Source organism: Elgaria multicarinata, chromosome 7 (genome assembly GCF_023053635.1).
Source record: "Elgaria multicarinata webbii isolate HBS135686 ecotype San Diego chromosome 7, rElgMul1.1.pri, whole genome shotgun sequence".
NCBI classification, from domain to species: Eukaryota; Metazoa; Chordata; class Lepidosauria; order Squamata; family Anguidae; genus Elgaria; species Elgaria multicarinata.
Genome location: NC_086177.1, coordinates 55583858 through 55595168, shown reverse-complemented (window position 1 = coordinate 55595168; position 11311 = coordinate 55583858).

Sequence of the window (11311 nt, the reverse complement as noted above, 5' to 3'; positions counted from 1 at the left end):
GCTCTAAATAGTGGACAGGCAGCGTTTCTCTCTCCCACAAGAGCCTAAAACTAATTTTAAAAAATAAAGCTTGCGAACGTGTCCCCACTTTCATAAGGGTTTAGAAAATTATTTCCCTTTCGTGATCTGATGCGGGCCAGTGAGGAGTTTCCCTCATCAACTGGCAATTGCCCAAAGGGTGCTGACATAGGAAATGAGGATTTCTGACACACAGCCCCCCCCCCCCCCCCCGTGATACAAGCCAGCAGTGGGCTGGAGAACGGAGGAGAACTGAGGGAGAAACAAACCATGGGAAACCATGAAGCCAGCAATCATCTGTTGAGAGTACTGGACATGCCACCCACCAACTGTGGCTTCCTGTCAGGGTGACTTAGCACAAAGTGCAAATACACTCTGTTTGTCTGGTGGCAGCAGCAGCTTAAATGATGCTCAGGGCTTTCAGGAATGGCTTGAGAGCTACCACTAATTGGGAACTGTATAGTATTCCATTCAGTGGGTGGCTGACATCAGGTGTGTCCCCAAACAAGGCTTTTATTGCACCTTTTATTGCACCGTCGCTGCCTTATTGAGCTCTTGCTGCCTTTTTATTGCTGCCTTACTAATGGGATTTTACAGGCATGGGGAGGAGGGAGGCAGATGACATATTCCGATTGTAATCCTCCCATGTTTTTCCACCACTTCCTCCTTTCTTTTTCCTTACTGCAAAATAAATAAATAAATAAATAAAAATAAGAAAAATAAAAAGATGGAATTGCAGCACAATGTCTTCTGAGAGGCAGCGCTAGGAGCCCTCCATCTGGAAGCACCCCTGCTCCCTAAACAAATATGTGGAGTTCCATCAAGTCCCCATAAACATAAATCAAGCATATCCAGCTTGATTTGTGTGCTAGTAATTTATAATAGGGGTCACAAGCTTGAGACAATTTATAATAGGGGTCACAAGCTTAAGACTCTGAACTAAATACTACTCTAACGTTGTGAGTGTGGGCGTGGGCGTGCATGCATGCACACGTGGAAGAGTTATACAACGCATAACAAGAAATGTAACCAATTTCCCACAAAACAGAGGGAAGAGGCAAATTTCTGGTTTTGTTGTGTGTGTGTTTTTAAAAAAACTAATTTTAAATGTTCCCCTTGTACAAGTGTGTGCATGTGTGTGTTTGTGTCACTCAATTTCTCAGCACTTCCAGCCTGTTTTCCTGTCCTAATGTTGTTTTCCATTTATAACCTGTTGTTTTCAATTTAATTTCCATGGTCAGCTCTGAAAAGTATGCAGCTGAGCATGTGCAGTTTGCAAAGTTTATTATTTTAGTAATGTCTCACCCTTAATCTGGGAACACTCTTTCAAATCTAAGGAGCATATGAGGTGCCAACATAGTGTGTACAGGGTCCCTTTTCTTCATTAATGAATGGGTTCTGAGAGAACGGCTTATGAATAACACCCAAAGACAACAGTAGCTACCTGGAATTACAATTATATCAACAGAAGTCTATTATTCAAAAGTGTACAGCTCTCTCTTTTTTTCACTGATGCGATATTTAAGTTCTGTAGGAAGTCTCAATGGGATTAAGCTCTGTACAAACAATTTGAAAAAGTCAACCATTGCATTTCATTCTTAATGCATGCTTTGAAGTATTCCTTAGCAAATGCCACTGAATAGAAGCTAGGTTTCAGCAATGCAGTGTTGGTTAAAATATGTATGCTAAGGGTCGGCAACAGGAGGCCCCAGGGCCAAACCCAAACCTATAAAAGGTGTTCTCTGGCACTTTGTGGTGTTAGCCTAGAGGTGAAAGTGGGGTGGAGAAGAGGCATCTATAGGAACAGAATTGCCACTTCAAGGCACAGGGAAGGGGATCTCCAGATGTTATTGGACTGCAACTCACATCAACCCTCACTATTGGCCATACCTCCTCAATTATTGTAGTATAGGATCCTGATATGAAATGTTATGCTGCAAGGAAGACAGAACAGAAAAGTTAAGATGGCCAGTGTTATGGTTTAATCTTCTAGGATGAGAGGAGATCCTGCAATTAAATAGCAATGGGATCTCTCACTTCAAACATTCACCACTCCTCATGGTGAGAAGGGGAAGAAAAGGTGTATGTCAATAGCTCTGTCCTAGGCAGGATCTACACTACTGATTTAAAACTGTTTATAACAGTATTGACAAGTGTTGAGGCCCAGGACACATTACATACTGGCCTGATTCAACAACATGATAAACCATGCTTCTTAACCACAAAATGGTTAAAGTTTGTGGTTAAGCAGCATGGTTTAGCGTGTTGTCTGAACCAGGCCACTGTTTCCAAACCATTTTCAACATTGGTGTAGATCCAACATTGGTGTAGATCCAAGATACAATGTGGGTGTATCTTGCTTGGTGTAGATCTGGCCCTACTCTGTTTCTGGGGAGAAACCGGACAGGGGTGGAATTGTATTTGAATAGGCCATCCTTCCACAAGCCAGTGCCCTCCAGATGGGCTACAACTCCCAGCATTCCTGACTGGAACTGATGGGAACTGAAATCCAAACTATCTAGAGGGCACCAAGGTGGGGAAGGATGGAATAGACCATAAAAATAATACTCCCTAATTATAGATTATCTTTACATCTTATTTCTTATATGAGGTGGAGGTGGGATGTTACTCATCTATAGAGAGCAGCTGATTGACAGGGCAAATCCTAAAACATACCAGTTCTTGGCTCCAACATTAGTTCTAGCAAACTGGAATGGTTTCCATGCTATTATTATAGGTTTTGACATTTTACATCAATTGAAAATCAGGCCCCGAATAGTCTTACTACTACAACACTGGAATGAATCCAGTAATGCATTCTTTCCACACAGATGCTAATGTAACTACTGTTTGCCTTCATTTTCAGACATTAATGCTAAGAAAAATGCTAATCACAGTTTGCTAATCACTATCCATTGCAAATGAAGATATAAGTAATCAAGTTTTTATGATGTTTCATTTTTTTTCATACTAACGCATTTATATTACAGATGCCTGGACAAATTTTACTATGTTGCCATTTTATTGATTCTTAAATAGGGAAGCTATCAGACCACTGACTGCTTCTCATGGGGGGACTAATTAGATTATTTGATCGTCTGGTTCATCAGAGTAGGAAATACTTAAGTGTCACAGCTGGTCTCAGACTCAACATCTTGTGCCATGATTTTTAAATGAAAACAATTATATCTTCACTGGGAAAAATTATAAATGACTGGACAGTAAAAATGATCTAGGCAAGAGCTAACATCCTATAATGCTTGCATAGGGAACCTTAACATCTGCCCTGTGTCTGAATTTATTTACAATCATTCTTTTTCACTTGGTTCAAAGAGGTTTCTTTGCAACAAAGAGCTCCTTTAGAATCAGACACCTAATTAGGTTGCCTATAAAGACCTAAGGCTGACATTTCAGGAATAAGAAACAGGCAAGTTCTCAATTTTAACGGAGGCCCCAACATCTGTTACTGATGTAACCTTTCCAAATGGAGTACTTGTTGCTACAAATTGCTCTGCCAATGAGATTTTTAAGGAGAAGAGGAAAATGACATCAGTCTACTCAACTGGTTTTGATTATATCTGTCCCTCTTTACCATGGTGTTATCTGATTTTTAGATCCCTCCCCCAAATACAAGAATAAGCAAGGAACATTGTCTCCAGTACAATGTAAAGCTGATTACAAATAGTGTTGTGCTAATTTATGGGTGAAGAGAAGAAGTTAATTACTGGACTGTATATAAGTAGCTGCATTCTACATCCTATGTAAGAGGTATCACTTCTCCATAAGATCACATGGACCACCTCTTCTATCACCCCAGCTGTCCTCTGGCTAGTGCATTTGAATGACAGGTGGTTCTGCCAGTAGCCTGTGGCTAAAACACATTCAATAAGTATAGGTTTGGATTTGGAGGGCTGGATGGGAGTGGAGGCTCATCTGAGATCTCCCCCACTGTTTTCTTGAAGAGGGGAGGGTTCTCTACCATTAGTAGAGACATTCTCGGTGGTGGAGAAATAGAGGTCCAAATAGGAGAAGGTAGTGCAAAGGAAACCAAAGCCTCACCTGGGGAAGGAAATGTCAGAGGAATGGAAATATATGGTAATATAGGCTTGGGAACTCTGTTGGGAAATGGTTGTACTTACTCTATAATGGAGTGGGGACTGATGGCTTCTGAGTCTGGAGTTGTTTCAGTTAGAGTTCCATCACACCAACGATTTAGTGCACTCTTGCCATGCCTGGTGTGCGGATTTGCAGCACAGTACTCACATGACGCCATGCTTGTCCTGCTGACACCCCCCCCCCTCTTCCCCAGCCTTTTCTGTCTTTTCCTAGAACGCCTAAAGTCTGGATTATTTTCCCTAAGTGTGTTTTCCTTTGTTGGGTGCTTGTGCTGTGATGGGAGACTTGCTGTTGGCTTGAATGGATTGCATCAGTCCTGGCAGGGAAAAGCAATCTCTCCCAGAAGCTGGCTCCAAGCCTTAATATAAAACCCAAAGCCTGCATCCCAGGCTCAAAAGCATTTTTTAAAATCATACAATGCCCAAATCTCTGCAGAGACAGGATTGTATTACCTCAATGCCCCAAAAGAGCCAGATTAAAGGGTCATTCCATTTTTGCAGGGCAGAAAGTCAGTCTGGTTGAAGTACTCATCTGACAGGATCTGTCTTGTTAAAGTGTGGTGAGGAGAAACCAATGAATTGGTGGGAGAAAGAGAAGGGGTGGGTGGAGTGGAAGAGCATCAGAAGTAAAAAAAAATATGGAGACAAAGCAGGGGGGGAATTACATGTGAGGAGCCCTTCATAGGCATGGGCGTTGGAGGCTTCTCTAGATCAGGAGTGAGCAGAAGCCCCTTCCAGTATAGCCAGTGGTCTGGAAAACTAAGACTTGACATTTAAAACATCTGGAAGTCTGCCCACCCCTGCTCTAGATGGTGGAGATAGAGAGGATTGTTTACCTCTCCAATATGAAGAGTCTCCAATTAGCCATCTCAACCCACAGCAGATCTGGGTAACGTTCAGCCATGTCAGATTGTGTCAAAATCTTTTGTGACAAGCTGAAATCAGGCACAGGCTTTGGTCCAGATTTCTTTTGGCATGCCCCTTCAAACACACCTATTAGGGACAGCTAGCCTATTGTAGCTGTCACCGGCTGAGATGGTCACATGAAGAGGACCTTAGTGGAGAGTTAAATACGTCATTCCCTAAACTTCTGATTACACCATTCATTCATTATGTTACTGAATTTACATTGAAGCCCCCCTTTATACCTCTCCCCCACCCCCAAAGAGTAAGAGTAAAGTATACAGGCACAGGCACCGGGTATATATATATGTGTGTGTGTGTGTGTGTTTATAGATTGCTCTGAATGCCTTTGTGGTACATTCATATTTAAATGTAATTTCAACTAGGCATTAAGAAGGTGGTGTGTATTTTATAGAAAAATATTTTACATTTTAATATCTTATAAATTCTAGTGTTTTGCATTTTTCCCCACAGGGATTGTGGTGGGCTGCACTATTTAATAAATGGGGCAGGATCAATACTAGTGCTTACAATACTAAAGCTTCCTATGCAATGTAGCATTTAAGAATGTTGGGCCATGACCAGGGAGACCATGACCAGGAAATCTCTGCTGAGCCATGAAGCTCACAGGGAGACCCTGTACCAGTCAGTCTTTCTCAGGGTAATTCACATCATAGGATTGTTGTGAAGATAAAAGTGTGTCTGTGCTTATGCTGCTTGAAGAAAATGGGGGATAAAAAAGAAAGCAAATAGTAACTACTGCTCAAACCTCAATGATTTTCTGTTTTTGCCTTCCTGAGCACAATCAGTCTGCAATTACTATGCTGAAATGCAGCATGACTGCCTGAACTCAGAGGACCTCACTCAGTGAATCTGCACTAGGGAGTACCTCTTGATTGGGTGCAGGCATGCCAGAACAGTGACTCACATATAGATGGAGCAGGTGAGCTCCTATTAGCTCAGGTTGTTCTGCAATATCTATGCATAGGGTGTAAGTGAGCAATTCAGTAATTAGTGATGCAGAGACATGGTACAATTACCTATCTTCATATATTGATTAAATGGGTGGTTCAGACTCCTCCACATACACAAATATTGTGAGCCAAACTAGTCATTACACTAATTGCATAGTGTGTAGCTGAGGCTTCTCTCTCTTTTTTTTACTCTCGAAAAAGCACGTGCCCCTGATTCAGATTGGGACCACTGTACTCGGGGAGGGGACGTTTAAAGCATCTCCCCACCTGTTCTTGTCTGAAAACACACACACACACACACACAGAGAGAGAGAGAGAGAGAGAGAGCACTTTGGGGGGTCAGGAGTTAATTTTTTTTTAGAAAAAATATTCCCGTTGGAGTTGATCCATTGGTAGAATTTTGGAAGGGAAACAGGGGCTGCGGGGAGGAGAAGGATTAATCTTCCCTTCCTGGAGCATGGTGGTCCCAATCTGAATTGGGGCTGCATATGCTTACACAAGAGTAAATTAAACTATCAGGCTCAGGTACATGCTACACAATTAGAGCACATGTAGTTTGGCCCAGAAAAAACACACAAGTCTAGTCCCACCCCTCACTGCCAATGTGCCACAGTCATATGAGTTTGGCCAGCATATGAAAGTGTGGCTGTGCATATAGTGATGGCAGCAGATAGAGCTAGTCCACACCCCATTCACACGTACTTTCAATGGGTATATATGGTGGGGAGGGGGTCATCTGAACCCCCTAAGGAGGCATGCTATAGGTTCTCAGGAACCTTTAACAATTTAATTAATGTATTTCTCACACTACACTAGAGGACCCCCAGGCCACAGTTTGTGAATTACTGCTCGATTGAAAATCACCTTAGAGAAAGTCAAGGAAGGCTGCATAAGCCATGTGCATGAATTAAAAAAACAACAGTAAAATGTGTCATCATTATCATGATTCTTCTTTGAACAATGAAAATAAATATGCCATGCCTCTATATCGTCTAGCATTCCCTCTATTAATAGTGATTTCTATATAACTCCCAATTTGTATTTCATATCTGTCTCAAAATGATGGTTGGAGGGTGATGATGAACCTAAAGAAGGAAAAACTTTTGTTATCCCCTGAATAATATTATAATGTCTCAGGGAAGTTCCCCCTTCCCTTTCAAAATGTGGTCTTTATCATCATTAACACTAAGCCAGGCTGCAGGCAAGGCAGCTGCATGAGAACAACTGATCAAACACAGGTACTTTCTTTTTTGCATCCAATTTAATCTTCTCAAACTGGGGGCCCTTCTTGGGTTTGTTGGAAGATTTCTGTGCAAGTTTAATTTCATCATTTGCCTCCATCAATTTATCTGTTCCAGAAATATCTCACAAAAGCAATGCCAGCCATATTTTTGCTTATTATATTATAAAAATAAGTAAAAGGTCATATGCTAATTTGACATTTTAAAATTAAACTCAATCCTTCACTTTCATTTTTTTAAAGTTTGATTATAACATTTGAGATAACCTAAATATGAGGTTAGAATAAGTTTAAGAAATAAGCTGTTGGTGTTTTTTTTTCTAATAGTAGGCAACTCCCACTGCGGGCAAAGTTCCAGGCTGGCTTTCTCCTCAGAACCTCCAAAAATAAAGAATTAAATATTACCACCAACTGCAGGGCCGGTGCCAGACTATTTTGTGCCCTAGGCAAGGCAAGCTACTTGCACCACCGTCCCCCAAAAATTGCCAACTTCAATTCAGCTGTTCAAGAAGAGTTTCTGAACTATTATACTTTCCTTTTATTACGTTTTTTTCTTACAACAGCTAATTTGTATAAAACTGTGACCCTTAAAGGGCAGTACTGTGCCCCCTTGAGGTCTGCACCCCAGGTGGCTGCCTAGTTGGCCAAATGGTAGTGCCGGCCTTGACCAATTTGCCTGCTATAGTCCAGGAGTGGGGTCCGTGTGACCCTCCAGATGTTGTTAGAGAGCAACTCCACCATAGTCAATGGTGAGATATTATAGGAGTAGCAATCCAACAACACCAGGAGGACCAAATATTAAGAATATAAGATCATAAGAAGAGCTAAGCTGGATCAGAACAAAGGTCCATCTAGTGCAGCACTCTGTTCACACAGAACCAGTACAGACAACACACTAAGCCATGGTTAGGCCACTATCCCTTTTGAAACAAATGGTTAGTGTGTTTAAACTCTGGTTATGTAGCCACCATGGTTAGGAAAGGATCACACGACATGCTAAGCCATAATGTTTAGCGCAAAATGTTTAACCACCGTGGCTTAGTGTGTTCTCTGAACAGGTCACAGTGGCCAACCAACTGTCAACCAGGAACCTACAAGCAGGACATGAGTGCAACAGCACCCTCCCACCCATGTTCCCCTTACTGACTTGGATACTGGAAGTAGCACAAAGCCATCAGGACTAGTAGCCATTGATATTACCCATCCTTACCTAAAGTAGTAACATTTTGAGTGCTGCCCTCAGCCTTGAAGAACATCAGTGCTCATCTGCCTTATTTTCCATCCTCTAGGAAAGGAGATTCTATTATATTTCATCCCCCTGTCTATTGGTTAGGAAGTCCAATTCGTTCTATCATTTTATTCATTTTCTCCCTCTGAGGAAAGTATCTTTCTTATCCCATCATTGCTCTTGGAAGCATATCCTAGAGAAGGAACTGCTGCTTTTCTCTCTTCCTTCCCAATGTATGTGTAAGGTTGACTGAGATCATATTCAGATGCCCTTACTCAGAGCATGTATTTATTTTTCAGTTTTTATTTATGGTATCTTTTCTGTATGGGCTTTTTAAAAATATATATTTGATGCCACCTTGAGAGGGTTCCATCCTTAAAGGCAGCCTAAAAGTAATTCTAAATAAAATAAATATTTTGAAGCAAGGTGGGTGGCGACAAGGAAGAGGGCCTTTTTTACCTGTGGAATGCCCCACCCCCTCCCATTTGCCAGTCTCCCTTCCTGACAACTTTTAAAAGGAAGTTGAAAACATTGTTACTCTCAGCTTTTAATGTAATTTACAGCACAATCCTATACATGTCTACTCAGGAGTACAGCCCATTGAATTCAATGGGACTTACACCCAGAAAAGAGTGTTACAACCTCAATGTTACTGGCATTTTTAAAAACATTCTGCCTCCTAACTGCTCTCAATGGTTAAACTGCTCTCAGTATACTGACAATCATATGCATATCTACCTTGAAGTAAGTTCCATATGGTCCAGTGGGACTTACTCCATAGTGTGTTTAGAATTACAGCTTTATTGTGATTTTATATTGTTAACTACCTCAGGAGTATAATTTAAATATGTGAGTCACCTAGAGTGAACAAGGATAGGGTGCTAGGACCTAGCACTTTTTAATATGATCCTCATAATTCACTCTTCATTTAACCCGAATCCTCATGGAATAAGGAAAAACTAACATTGCTGGTTGTAAGGGGAGGTTTTGCTCCATTTGTGTACATGGAAATCTGCAAGCAGGGAGATTTCTGTATGTGTGTGGGAGGCTTTTCTCTTTGTTCGGTGCCTAGAAACTTTCATTCTTTGGCACATTGGGCAGGGGAGCACTGGTTCTTTCCCTCCCCCAGTCTTGTGAGTTCAACATTTAAGTCTATACAGGACATGTTCCTGAGCTCCGTTTAGGCTCAGGAACACGACTTCAATTATTGTTTTTAAAGCTCAATTGAAAACCTTTTTTTTCTCTACAGCTTTTAGAACTTGACTCAGTTCTTACTTTACACTGTTAGTTTTATTGTCCCCTGAGCCTATTTGGTGCATTCTCTTACCTCTCTTATTGTTTTATTATGATTTTATTAGAGTGTAAGCCTGTGTGGCAGGGTGTACAGCACCATGTACATTGATATATATATATATATATATATATATATATATATATATATATATATATATTTTAGGCTAAAAGGATGAGAACAGTGTTTGAAGAATTGTATGTCCGTGGCTCCTGAGCTAGGAGCTACCTTTTTCATAATGAAACGCACTATGAGAGCACAACTTTTTAGTGAAAAGTTGGAACTTCAAAGTGTTTTGCGTTTGATAGCAGATGCTTAATATTTCCCTCTCTATAGCACGTAAGAAAAATTAGGGTAAGTAAGGAACAATTCTCATAAAACCTGAAAATTTCATATTCTGTGAAATGGATATACTGTAATAAAGGAAAAGTATAGGATTATTACTCATTCAACTGCCGTAGGTTATGGCTGCAAACCAGGGATGGGGAACGTGTGGCCTTCCAGATGTTTTTGGACTGCAACTCCCACCATTTTATTTATTTATTTATTAGATTTTTATACCGCCCAATAGCTGAAGCTCTCTGGGCGGTTCACAAAAATTAAAAACTAACCATCTCTTACCATTGACTATGGTAGCTAGGGCCCAACAGCTGGAGAGGCACACATGCCCCACTCCTGCTGTAAACCTATATAGGACATACTTGGGAATATATCCTACTGAAGTAATGGGACCTACTTTGGCGTAAACATACAGAACACCATGCTGCACACTTAATACAAGCGCAGATTCTTTATGTGATATAAACACACTCATCTGAAGGCGAGTGGCATGATCTGGAGTAATGAGTGCATACTCCCTTGTGCATGCCAGAGCATGCGAAAGAGCTCCTCCTCAGGGACTTCCAAAAGCAGTCAGTGATGTGGCATGGAGGCACCTGGGGGGAGGAAGGGAGGGAGGCGTTTAGAGGGGAAAATAGCTGTCTACATAAGGCTGCAATTCTATATTCACTTACCTGGGAGTAAGCTCAATTGAACTCAGTAGGACTTACTTCTAAGTAGACATACATTATATTGCGCTCTAAGAGCAGCACTGGTAGATTTCCTTCTATTGTGGATTTGCATCTCAAGAAACAAACTCACCAAAAAGAAAAGGCATTCTTTTAGCTTTCATGGTCCTCTAGGACCAAGAAAAGAAAATACTTTAAATCAAACAAACACACAACTTGAAAAATACGAGGCTTGTAAATAATGCATCAAGAAAAATATTTCTGAAATTGATTTTTTATTATTAAAAGTACAAAAAAACCCATCTCCATGTGAACATCCAGAGCTTCTTTAAAAATTTAACAGCATACTGAACACTCTGAAGTTTATCTAATTTATTGTACAGCAAGATTTATTCTGCTCTCTTTTAAATAATGGTTATTTCTTAAGATATTCTTTTTCTTACAGTCTTGTAATACAGATGTATGATAATTTTTATTAGAGCATTTTTTACCAAATCAAAGCCTAAGGGGAGAGAAGAACATACACAATTTATCA